Raw genomic sequence first — 13334 nt, 5'->3', positions numbered from 1 at the left:
TTCCCTCTTTGGTCTAGTTGTAACCATTTTTTAAAGCAGTGTTTTTTTTTCTTTTAAGAAAGCAGACGAAGGGAAAAAAAAAGCAAGATACATTTTATCTATGCTCATAATGTAAAAAAAGCCTGTTGGTGTCTGGTGTGGATTTTCTCAGCAATGAACAACATGTTTATGTGTGTAATCTTTAAACTATTTTACATTTCCCTTTCTGAAATCTATTTTAATAAAACCAATATCAAAACAAAGTGCCTTGAGAGCAAGTGTACGGCCAGAGATATGCTGACAAAGTATGCAATAAATGTTAATGCTTATCTGGCGAGCTTCATTTATGCAGCACAGCCTCCAAAGTTGGGTCACTGTGACCTACGAATGAAACTCGGCTGAGAAGAGCCTCTGCAAAGAAAACCCTCCTGGAGAGTTAACAAAGTACAGAAAGGTATGTCTGAGTTCTCTTAAGTAGACAATGCAGCAGCACTGACCTGTCTTTGTTTCAACCAACCTCATCTATTAATTCATGTTGCTTATGAAACATGATATAAACCATTGACAGAACTTTGATAGGAGGTTTTCTCCTTTTTAATATATATAAATAGCTCTTCTTACATGAAGAACTCTAATTTTCTTTCCCTCCTTTTTATGGACAGAGCTTGGCAACTCTCTTTTGTTGAGTTTTCTGTCCAGACAGATAAATGGGTGTCTGCGTTTGCACACGTGTAGGAGAAACCAGCCACAGGTAACAATGAAACCAAGATAAATCTTAGCTCTGACTCACAAGAAAGACGTTGGAGTTGTTCTAACTTGGAGCCCATTGCTATCTTGCTTCATAGACAATCTGACAGTCTTTGGATTTGTAATGCCTTCTGTTTTTTCTCCCTGCCCTTAACATGGCACTTGCATTTTTGTCTCCACCAGGCCTCAGAAAATGCTGTTATGGCTGTCTTTGCCCTTGTAGTGACATCATTGGCATGACATAAAGAGACTGGCAGAATTTGCATCCTTTGAGGACATGATAAACAAGTTCTTCACCTGCTGCATAGAGGCATCAGTCCTTCAGGTATGTTTCTTGTGGGGAACCTATGCCTGAACCCTGAGCAATATATATCTGGTGTTGTGATGAGAAATGGAGCCACTTTGGCTGAGCGGACCAAAAGCTACCTCACAAAAATTGCCACCGCAGGTAACGGTAATGGGAGCAAAGCATCAATAAAAGCAAAAACCCAACTCAGAAGAGAAAACGAATCACAAGCCATTTTCTTTACAACATTGCTCTGAGGATTGCACAGATCTGCCAAGCAGAATTTGCTCATTAGAAGGCAGGACTACATTTGAGCTTGTTAAGGATGCAAGATGAGACTTTGCATCTCATTTAGCAAGTCCTCAAATCATTTGACCACACTTCTTTCCTGTAGACTCCCTCCTAATCATTCCACTGAGGACACAGCAGATAATCTTACATTTAATTTATGCAGCTTTGTTGTTAAGAAGAGTTAATAATGTGAAATGATCTATCCTCAAGGAATAATTTCACCATCTCTCCACCTCCCTGAATGAAAGAAGAAAAAAGAAAGGTGGGTCTGGTTCAAATGGTCAAGTAAGCACACACAAATCACCTCACAGATTTACATCTTTAATATGGGCATGGGTACTCTCCCACTGCGTATGCAAATGTGAATGGCATGTACGTACTTTTCTTCAGAGTTTTTGGTCTAAGTACTCAGTTACAACCACTTATTTCAAAATCTAGTTTTTGTTACTTAAAATATTCAAGCACAGGAGCAGGATTTTATACCTGTCATCTGGGTAATTAAACTCTTCGTTAACAGTTGTTCTCAAGCCACTAGGTGACCTTTAACTAGGGATGAAAGTACTCAGAATTGGATTTCAAAGATTAAGAAATTGCAGAGGACTCTTTGTTCATCACCCCTCACCCAAGTACAGTTTACCTTTTGTGAAGCTTTGTTTTCCCAAGACAAATTATTCTGGGTGAGGCAAAATATGTTTCTGGGTCCAACACATCAGGTGAATGCTTCACTTAACCTTGTTGTGACTAAAATACTTTAGTTTTTCTATCTCATGCAGATTTTACCATGTGTTGCCTGGACCTTTGTTACCCCAGCCTGGACACCTGCAGTAAGTTGCACCTACGCTATAAAAGAACAGGAAAAATTAGCAAGATCACAAGGAGAGCAGCGCACAGATGGGTATGTGCTTGTATTTATGAGTGGGCAGAAGGTTGCAGGGCATGATGGAGCAATATGGGCTTTTCTGTTGAGTCATCTGAATATCCAGCACTAAAAATCTGCATTAAAGGAACCATTTTTGCTGCAGTATAGTTCTCAGGGAACAAGCAATAGAGATTTGCATGGGAAAATCCTATGGAGAGATAAATTTAAAAGGAAGGTCAAGTCATGGGGTTTTGTTTCATTGTTAAAGAACTATGTTAAAGAAGCAAAACATTGATGTAAATAGTGTTTATATGCTGTCTTCAGAAAAAGGAATGTCAGCTCCTTTAGGGGCCACCCAGGCTCCACACTGCACCACAATCAGTCACCTTTGCATAGCAATTCTGTGAGTTTCTTATGAGCTGCAAATGCCTAATTAGCTGAACACGCTCCCAGTTTCTTCTTTTCTTGCCTGTGCTGTATGGACAGGCACACGCACCTTGGAAGGCTGTACTCTTGCCTCTTCACTGCCTCAGATTTCATAGAATCACAAAACCACAGAATGGTCTGGGTTGGAAGGCACCTCAAAGCCAACTCCCTCTCATGGGCAGGGACACCTTCCACTGGATCAGGCTGCTCAAAGCCACATGCAGCCTCACCTTGAAAACCTCATGAGATGGGACATCCTTTGGGTAACCTGTTCCAGTGCCTCACCACCCTCACCGGAAAACATTTCTTCCTAAGATCTCATCTAAATCTCCTCTCTTTCAGCTTAAAACCATTCCCCCTCATCCTATCCCTGCACTCCCTGATAAGAAGGCCCTCCTCAGCTTTTCTGTAGGCCCCACTTTACCCCATCTTGGTCCTTTCCAAAATGCTTGTTCATGCTGCTTGTGCTTAGAAATGCTCTGCTTTTACCTGCAGTCATATATGAACAGATATTAGGATGATCTTTAAGGTCCCTTCCACCCCAAACCATTCTGTGATTGCAGGATTCCGCATCACTTAGAACTATTTCTTCATGAATCAGCAGTCGGAAGGTCAGAAATCTGCTCATTGCTCTCGTATACCGACACGCACATGCCTCCTTTCACTGTCTTCCAATTCCTATCTCTCATTTTGGTTATTTGCTTGAATGACTGTTAGGAGGATAACTGGCCCTTTCCCAAACTTAAAACATTCTGGTTTGAAACAGTCGCTGTTCGAGCCAGCCAATTTCAATCAGAATGAAAGGCACAGATTTCTCTCCCTGCCTTCTGCACTTTCCTTGGACATTTTGGGGAGAGAAAAACCCCTTCTTTTTACCTAAGTGATTCAGAGTTTTCCTTCCCCCCCATTGCCAGACGCAGCTCTGCCTTGTCCCATAGGTACCTTGGTGGCATAAGGTATCCTTGAGCGCTTATGGCATGAGGCATCCTTGAGTGCTCTGGGGGAAGGCTGGGGAAGGAGCAGATGGGAAACACAGTCTGGAGAAAGTGGGGCCATCAGAAGTTGGAAAAGTACAGCCAAATGAGGGTAGCTTTGAGGCAGTACCAAAATACCAAGTTAGCAAGGGCACTAGAAATGGTGTTTTCACTCAAAGCTGTACCTGTGCTAACACGCTCCCTTTCACAGCAGAGCTAACTTGCCTGGACCAGGCAAAATCTGAGCTGAACGTTTTTTTAGAAGTAGCATATCCATGGCTCTGAATTTTCACTATGTTGACTTAACTAAGATTTAGGGAGGGGAAGCAACTTCATCTTCTGCTACACAACATTACCTTTCTCTTGGACTACTCATCCTCTCTTCCTTCAACAACTGCCACTGCCTACACCACCACTTTTTGTATCGGTTTTCCTCCGTCCCGTGGACAGTGGCATCTTTTCATGTGATGCCACTGGAGTCACAACTGAAACACTTATTAGTCACCAAGAAAAGCTTTCAAGGCATCAGTATTCTATTTTTTCACATAAAGGTGTTGTTTACCTCATGGTAACACTCTGCCTACAGATCCTTTCCGTGTATTTAGCACCTTCATAACTAGCACTCAGCTTCAGCAATGTCCTACAGCATGCCATTAATGAAGGTACCAGCTTGGTAGTCCCTTTAGACTTGGTTTTGCTATCCCTTGTGCACCTGTGTTAATGTCCTCAAGTTGTACTGGGGAAATTCAGATTAGATACTAGGAAAATTTTCTTCACTGGAAGGGTTAGCAGGCACTGGAACAGACTGCCCAGGAAAGTGGTTAAGTCATGATCCCTGGAGGTATTTAAAAGACAGGTAGACAAGGTGCTCAGGAGTACGATTTAGCAGTGGACAGGTGTGGTTGGACACAGTGATCTCGAAGGTCTCTTCCAACCAAAGAGTTCTATGATTCTATGAACTACGCAAGCATTGTCCTCAGCTCCTCAAAGGTGACAATCCATTCTGACTGCTCTGGTTGTAAGTGCTAGTCCTGTTTTGATGTTCATTGATGCCAGCAGAAGAGATCTACTTTCGTCCATGAGGAGGTCCATCTGTGAAGTCATGTGTTCAGAACAGCCCCATTATTGCTCAGAGACCTCAAAAGGCACTTGAAGGGCAGCCAAATCACAACATATGTAATTACAATCTGACCTCTCTCTTCGTTGCTTTAGGTAAACCTCCATGCATTACATAGTATCACAAGGCAGCGTCATTGTTGCTAAGCTGTGTCCCAGAACCCCTTGTATCAGACTGTAGTCTGTAAAGCACTGTGGGACCTCTCCTGTGAAACATGCATGCATGCATTTGTCACCACAAGTTAAAAAATGTCACGAACAGTTAACTAGTTAGGTAATTAGGCAACTAATTATGCAGCTAATTAGGTCTGACCTAATTTCTGGAAAATAACCACCCAGGAATCCTTTACTTTGTTTTCTCTTTAGGATTAATTCATTAACAAATATATTTATTTTCTTTCTGCGAAGAGTCCCACGTGAGTCATAGCCCAAGTGGCTTCTGGTTACTTCTTTCCTAATTAAAGATCCCATGTCACTTTTTCAATAGGTGAGAGACGCCAGTGCTCTGTCTGGTGTTCTCTTGCCTAGCAGACACAGATGGTGATGCCTAAGGCTGTGAGTGAGCTGAGGCTGTTTGCATAATGCACTCTAACTTCGTGTTATTGCAATCTCCACACTTTCCTCACTCTCACATAGTTACGATTAAGAGTTGCATGTAGACAATAGTGAAGAACATAGGCAGAGGCATTCAGAGAGACTGAAGGAGTCAGGCAGCCAGGATTCATGGATATTCATGGGGAAATCTCCTTTATAGAATTGAATTTTTAGCATCCCTTTAGTCTTGGTAACTGCTTGGAGGAAGGGGTTATGGTTTTGCATGAGACAAGATGATCACCTGCCCTATTTTAATTAGCACTTACTTAGGCAATGGCTAGTCTGCAGCAGTGCCCTTCTTAACCCTTATGGTTTTCTCCTACTCCCAAAAGACCACAGGAATAAAAAGGCTTTTGAGGGGTAAGGTTGGAGAAGCACTCACTCCTAGAATAGTGAGGAGAATCACAATTGAGAGAAGGAAGGAGGAAAGGGAGAGATGGATGGATGGATGGATGGACAGACGGATGAGAGATGGATGGATGGATGGATGGAGGGATGGAGGGATGGATGGATGGATGGACGGACAGACGGATGAGAGCTGTCCAGGAAAACAAGATGTAATAAAGCACTTAACAGGAGCTTTTGCCATATGTTCAAAGTAGAACATCTGCGCCCAAAACCAGATGGTACTGGGGGGATGTCTTCCATATTCTGTGCTCTTCAGCCAGCCAAGAGAAGATGGCAGCCTGAGGAGAGAGCCTTAGTGAAGCTTTCAAATGCTTTATCCCTATTTTTTTAATGTTAGCAGACTCTGAAGAAACAGTGTTGAGGAAAGAGTGAGGGGGAAGACAGGGAGAGTGAAATTTCTCTTACCTAAAATAAGACTACACAAATAATTCTTATGAGAGGAGTGAAAAGAATTGCACTGAGGAAGCTCATAAAAAAACAATGTTTAATTTTTCTAAGCTGCTCCTCCTGCGAGCAGTGCTCTGCATGGAGGCTAGTATTCATCCCTGTTTAGAGAACCAGCACAAAGACTATTTCCACAATAAATGACCTTTATAGTGGGCCAGACATGATGTCTAAGCTTTGTTCTGGCCCTCTGCATTGCAGCAAAAATCATGTTGAGGAGGCACACTTGCCTTCTACCTATGAAAAATGGCCCACACCTATCCCATTGCCCCCAGCTACTCCTAAAACACATTTGTATGTGTTCTTTTGGCTGTGAGGCTCTGTATCATGAAATAGAGTCATGGAATCACAGAAACATAGACTGTTTTGGGTTAGAAGGGACTTGAAAGCTCATTCGGTTTCAATTTCTCTGCCATGGGCAGGGACACCTTCCACTGGATGAAAGACCCATCCAATCTGGCCTTGAACACCTCCAGGGATGGGGCAGTGATGACTACTCAGGGCAACCTGTGTCACTGTCTCCCCACCCTCATAAGAAAATATTTCTTCCTAAGATCTCATCTCAATCTCCCCTCTTTCAGCTTAAAACCATGCCCTCATCCTGTCCCTGCACTCCCTGATCAAGCCCCTCCCCAGCTTTCCTGTAGCCCCTTTCAGTACTGGAAGGCTGCTCTAAGGTCTCCCCAGAGCCTTCTCTTCTCCAGGCTGAACACCCCAACTCTTTCAGCCTGTCCTCATGTGGGAAGTGCTCCAGCCCTCGGATCATCTCCGTGGCCTCCTCTGGACTCGCTCTAACAGATCCATGTCCTTCCTGTGCTGAAGGCTCCAAAACTGAATGCAGGGCTCCAGGTGATATCTCATGAGAGCAGAGGGGCAGAATCCCCTCTCTCGCCCTGCTGGTCATGTCTGCTTCTGAACTTATTATTTTAAAAAATTTAAAAAAAAAAAAAAACAAAAAGGTAAAATTTTTCCCTAAAAGAGAAGTGATTCCTGTCTATTACCTGGGATCAGGGCAGTCTTTTTTGAGTTGAAAGTAAGTCCCAAAAGGAGGCAAACACGCTACAGGAGTACCTGAACTCCTGTCTGCTCTACCTGCCATGGAGAAGTAAACAGAGGGAAGAAAGTCTGAGCAAAGGGGAGGTGCATTGGAGCTGGATGTCCTGGCTCCCAGCCTCTCTGAGCTAACACTCTCCACAGAGTGGAGGTGGTGAAGTGGTGGAAGGCAGTGAGAGGGCAGGAGAGACCCCATAAAATCTTCTGTCCTCTCAACAGCCAAGCAGTCCTAAATGAACTCCTCTGATGAATTACAGCCAAATTTACATACACACACCAAAAAGCTTTTTTCATCACCAATCACCACTTTTACCACTGTTGAATCCAAGTCTCTCACTGCCTCATGACCTCCAGGCTGTATCTCCATCTTTTCCTTCAGTTTTCATGAAGCCGATCTATTTCCATTCAAGTCCTTTCTACTGCCAGAAAGCCTGTCTGCAATGAGCATCCCATTTCCAGCTCTTACAGTCCTCCCATGCCTGCATGGGTACTAATGTCTCACTAGCGACAGAATAAATTCTCTTCCCACCTCATGTCTGCGACAACAGGTGTGCCTGGACCCCATCCCTTACTGCTTCCTGGGCAATAACATCAAAACCAACCACAGCACTGGTGTCTACAGACTGATTTAAGCTTCTTCTTCACTCCTTGGAGGTCACTGGAACTGCACAGCCTGACGAACTTAAACATGTATATGCAAGGCGTGCTTTCCCTAGGCAGTACATTAGGTGCTGCGGAGTGAGAGTAAGCCCTCAGTGCTTTTGCAGAATTGCTTTTGTTCACATGCTACATGAGAGAAACTTGCAGGGGAAAGCAGGTGAAATAATTGAGCAGACATCATCTCACTGCGTGGATATAAAACCAGAGCAGATAGCGGGGCTGTATGAAAGAAAGCAAACAACTGCCCTCCCCTCCATTTCACACATCTCCTTCAGCAAAGTCAAAGTCTCCTTTTTTTTTTTTTTTTTTTTTTCAGGGTGATTCACTGATATTCATTTTTAATAAGGGGGAATAAACAAAAGAATAAAAAACACAACTGTTCAGCCTGGAGAAGAGAAGACTGCAGGGAGACCTTAGAGCAGCTTCCAGTACTGAAGTGGGCTACAGGAAAGCTGGGGAGGGGCTCTTGATCAGGGAGTGCAGGGATAGGATGAGGGGGAATGGTTTGAAGCCAGAAGAAGAGAGATTTAGATGACATATGAGGCAGAAATGTTTTCCTGTGAGGGTTGGGAGAAAATGACACAGGTTGCCCAGAGAAGTCGTGGATGCCCCATCCCTGCAGGTGTTCAAGGCCAGGTTGGATAAGGCTTTGAGCAGCCTGATGCAGTGGAAGGTGTCCCTGCCCATGGCAGGGTGTCTGGACTGGATGAGCTTTATAGTCCCTTGCAAACCAAACCATTCTGTGATTCTATGATTTAAAATAGAGAGAATGTGCCCATGTGCCACATCCCACCTCATCAATGGACATCGAAGTGTAACACAGAGGTCATAATCCTCATTTCAAAGAGGAGAAAACAGAGGTGCTGAGAGGGAAAGTGGCTTAGCAGATCAGTGGCAAAGTGGGACAAGAGTCTCCAGAGCCTATACTGCAGACAAAGATGTTGTTATGGGGTTACAATGTAATGCCTGCCTTACTTTCCCTTCCTGTCTTCCATTCTGTGCCTATAAGCATAGGCAAGGAGTGTGGGTCTTGAGCAGATGTTTCACTTCTGATGGGAACAGCCTGCATTCCTCAAGCACATGAACAATTTAGAGGAGAGGTTCGAGGGGCTCCAGGCAGGAAGCCAAGGCTTGGTCAGTGTTCCCAGGGTAAGCAAGAAGCTGATAGGTGGGACAATATGTTTGAGAGAATCAAAAGAAGAAAAGGAAGGGGAAGCCTTGCCTGAACCCAAAGGATCAATAAAAGCATTTGTGTCCTGATTAAGGGGTGGACTTCTGCAGAGACTAAACCCTGCAGGCAAGCTAGGCTGAGTTACAGATTGAGATGGAGGGAAAGAGATGCTAGCAATCATGAAAACTGATGGTCACATTATTTACAGGACATTGGCTGGCATTTACCAGATACTGACAGCAATAGCAGAGCAAAGAAAGCTGCTGTGCTTTAAAAGCCCTGCTGGAAAAAAAGGCACTGCCAAGTAGCCTCCAGCCACAAAATCAGGCTGGCTGGATGCCATGCTCCCTATACTCTGCAGGTGGCCCAGCCAAGCTCCAGCATGGAGCAGCCGCTTCCAGAAAGCAGAAATGCCAATTGCTGGGCAATTGCTGTGAACATGCTTTTTTTTTCCCCCCTCTTCACATTCCCTAGCTCTTTGCATATCTTCCCTCCAGCTCCTAAGCCCTGCAGGCAGAGAAGGGCTCAGCATCCTGACAGTGGGCTGTCCCCACTGCTCACCAGCTCTTGCCAGCTGTGCTTGGTGGGACCAGAGGAGAGGGCAAGCTTGTGCAATGCACCCTCTCTCTCAGCACCAGTGTTCAATGACCATCTATTTTTATACTTGTGATTCTTCATTACGGTTTCCTACCCATTCCCCTTAACTGGATTAACTTGCAGTTGCATAGACTATCCAGTTTTCACCCACCTATTTTCATAATTCAGCAGCTTTTCCTTCCTCTTAAGCCACTGTTTTTCTACAGCATCCAGTACTTAGAGTATGAATGAGATGGCATTAGCTACCAGTGCTGTTCAGTAGCTGTTTCTGATGTATCTTTCAGCCTTACTTATAACCCGACTGCTCTGCTTTCTTAGACTCCATCCACCCATGCATCTACCAGGAATGGACTTCAGGCTTCCTTGTCAAAGCACTGAGTATTGCTTTCCCCTTTCTCACACCTGCAGCCTCACCAAGATTTTTGGACAGTTTGGGTAACCCTTTCTCTTGCCATGATGGAAGCCCCAAGCTTCTTCCTCTATGTGATTTAGATCAAAAGTATTCCACTCATAGCTTTTTCTGGTTTATCTAGGAAAAGAATGGGAGATTTGGTGTAGCGTAAGGAAAATGTGCAGGTGGTACTAAAAATAAAACCATGCCTGACTTGTTGCCTTCAGCTTAGAGAGCAAGTTTTCACATTGAACATTATCCTCAGCACAGGAAGGACACGGATCTTTTCGAGCAAGTCCAGAGGAGGCCAAGAAGGTGATCCAGAGGCTGGAGCACTTCCCATTTGAGGACAGGATGAGAGAGTTGGAGTTGTACAGCCTGGAGAAGAGAAGGATGCAGGAAGACCATAAAGCAGCCTTCCAGTACTGAAAGGGGCTACAAGAAAGCTGGGGAGGGACTCTTCAACATGGAGTGCAGGGACTGGGTGAGGGGAAATGGTTTGAAGCTGAAAAGGGGAGATTTAGATGAGATATCAGGGAGAACCATTTTCCTGTGAGGGTGGTGAGGCACTGGAACAAGTTGCCCAGAGAAGTCATGGCTGCCCCATGCCTGGAGGTGTTCAAGGCCAGGTTGGATGGGGCTTTGAGCAACCTGATCCAGTGGAAGGTGTCTCTGCCTACAGCAGGGGGGTTGGACTAGATGAGTTTTAAGGTGTCTTCCAGCCCAAACCATTCTATGATTGCAACATACACTCTATTAGTTCAGTCAAGCTTCTCTTGACCTCTGAGCCAGTTTGGACAAACAGTATAAATTTTTCCGCAGTGGCTTAAGGTCCTGAGATTGTTGTGAAGCAAAACCAAAGGAGTTATGCAGCTGCTGAGGCCAGAGCTCATTTTTGACCTCCGTTTTATTTTTCCCTCTTGTAAAACAAGGCATCATGGACCTGCAGGGAGGTTTTTGTTTAATAACCAGTTCAATTAGAAAAGATACTCATGTTTTTGCACCTCAGGAAAATGTGCTCATTGTGTCAGAAAAGTTCTGAACTTGCAAAGCTTTTACGTGCAGCATTTAAAAAAGAAATAACACAATCCCTCCTCCATAGCAACACTCACATGCAGGCTGCTGTCAGGAAACTGCTGGTCAACTCTTGTTCTCCGTATTGGTCCTCAGGGACACTGGCACTCCCGGCACATGTGCGCTGGCTGCTAGTGCTCACTCACTACTCTGCTTCCCTAACGTCTTTGATCAGGTGCAGACTGTCACCTCCCAGAGGAATTTATCATGATGGGCTTTCACAACCGTCACTTTATGCCGGCAAAATAATAGAAACTCTAATAAATTCTGGTCTTGCTTTGTGCCAGTACAATAGGCTTTTATGCTAGAGGCTTGGGCTTGGAGAAGGACATGAAAACCAGGGCTGAGCAGCAGGAGCTGACAGAAGTTTCTGAGCGACTGAAAACTCTTGCAGTCTTGAAATCAGACAGTTTGCCTTTGGGAAGAGAGCAATGCTTGAGACCAGATAAGCTGGCATACAAATGATGGGTGGGCCCCACGGCAACATCAGACTCTTGGGGCAATCTGCATAAATGGCAGAGGTGCACAGTCCCAAAGTGGTAGATGAGCAGCACCCCAGAGGGTAAGGACAATACTCTTGGAAACATCAGAGTCCATGGGCAGCCCACTCATGCCCTGGTCTATGGAAAATGTGTTCTGATGCCACTGCGAGTGTTCCAAGCTGCAGAACACAGAATCATAGAATCATGGAATGGCTTAGGTTGGAAGGGACCTTAAAGCTGATCCTGTCCAAACACCGTGCCATGGGCAGGGACACCTTCCACTGCATCCGATTGCTCAAAACCTCATCCAGCCTGGCCTTGAACACCTCCAAAGAGGGGGCATCCACGACTTCTCTGGGTAACCTGTGTCAGTGCCTCACCACTCTCACAGGAAAACATTTCTGCCTAAGATGCCATCTAGGCATCTTCTAGCTTCAAACCGTTCCCCTCATCCTATCCCGCCACTCCCTTGTCAAGAGCCTCTTCCCTCGCTTTCCTTTAGCCCCTTTCAGTACTGGAACGCTGCTCTAAAGTCTCCCAGCAGCCTTCTCTTCTCCAGGCCAAACAACCCCAACTCCCTCAGCCTGTCCTTGTACAGGACCTGCTCCAGCCCTCTGATCATCTTCATGGCCTCCTCTGGACTCACTCTAACAACAGATCCATGTCCGTCCTGTGCTGAGGGCTCCAGAACTGGATGCAGGGCTCCAGGTGACATCTCACAAGAGCAGAGTAGAAGGGCAAAATCCCCTCCCTCGCTTTGCTGGTCCCACTGCTTTGGATGCAGTCCAGGACACAGTTGGCTTTCAGAGCTGCCCACTGCCTAGAGAGATGCTGATATTTCCAGCTCATCTCTCATGCACCCGAGGCTTGCAAGGTGATGGAAAGGTGTACCCTCTACTGTAATGCAACCCCCTTCAGCACTGGGAAATGGCCAAAATACCCCACAGTGGGCAAAAACTGCAAGGGACAGCAGCTCTCTCCTGCAGCCGCGTCTGGTTCAGGAGAGCAGTGGAGCCAAAGGCAAGAGGAATGAGCCGTGTTGGACAGGGACACTGCAGAGAGCCAGGGCTCTGCCTCAGTTCACAGTATGCTTTGGGGGAAGGTTTTGCCTCACTCAATCATCGCTCCTAGAAGGCAAACAGCAGGCAAAGCAGCATCCAGCATGGTCTCTTGGCTGCTTCCCCATCCAAGGTCAGCCCTGTGCCAGGGAGTTTCCTCCTTAGCACTGCTGTGCCTGAAAAATGAGTTACTCCAAGACTGACATTGCAGCCTGCTCCCACACACAGCTGCAGAGTGTTATTTAACTTCTAGATATTATTGAAGAACAGATTGTAATGCCTGTTTTCTTTCCAAAGTGAAAAAAAGGAGCATTACATCATGGCTATATTGAGAAAAACTCCTTCCTTAAGGACAACTGCAGATATCTTATCTCAAAAAGCCTGATAAAGATGCAAGGGTGCTGACAGGTAGGGAAAGGAGGAGGTGATCACCTTCCACCCCAGTGCCTGTGACCTTACCCATGTTGTTCCACTGCTCCTTGCCCTATGATATAACTCATTAGACAGAGGATGAGGTGCATGAGAGGAGTTTTGTGGTCCAGGTTGCATAAAAGCAGCAAGGTGCCCTGATCTCCTAGAGGTACAAAGGGAGCAAAGGACCATGAAGGTCCCCACAGTGCATGTTTAATTTTGACATGGGAGGGTAAGAGAGGACCTCACATAGCTGGACCTCACTATGAGGGGTGCTCACATAGCCGGTCCTGACCCATACCCAGCCCTGCCA

The 13334-nt window shown here is 45.4% G+C and overlaps 1 long non-coding RNA gene across 1 annotated transcript in view; it reads left to right on the top strand.

Moving 5' to 3' along the window:
* Positions 1-335: 335 nt before the first annotated feature.
* LOC128851791 (uncharacterized) overlaps positions 336-13334 on the top strand; it is a 28497-nt gene continuing 15498 nt past the window's right edge. Inside the window, exons 1-3 of the long non-coding RNA XR_008449237.1 lie at positions 336-433; positions 910-1051; positions 2077-2198. This is a non-coding gene — a long non-coding RNA (uncharacterized LOC128851791). The remainder of the gene's footprint in view (positions 434-909; positions 1052-2076; positions 2199-13334) is intronic.

Source organism: Cuculus canorus, chromosome 3, assembly GCF_017976375.1.
Source record: "Cuculus canorus isolate bCucCan1 chromosome 3, bCucCan1.pri, whole genome shotgun sequence".
Taxonomy (NCBI): domain Eukaryota; kingdom Metazoa; phylum Chordata; class Aves; order Cuculiformes; family Cuculidae; genus Cuculus; species Cuculus canorus.
This window is presented reverse-complemented; position numbering and strand designations above follow the sequence as displayed.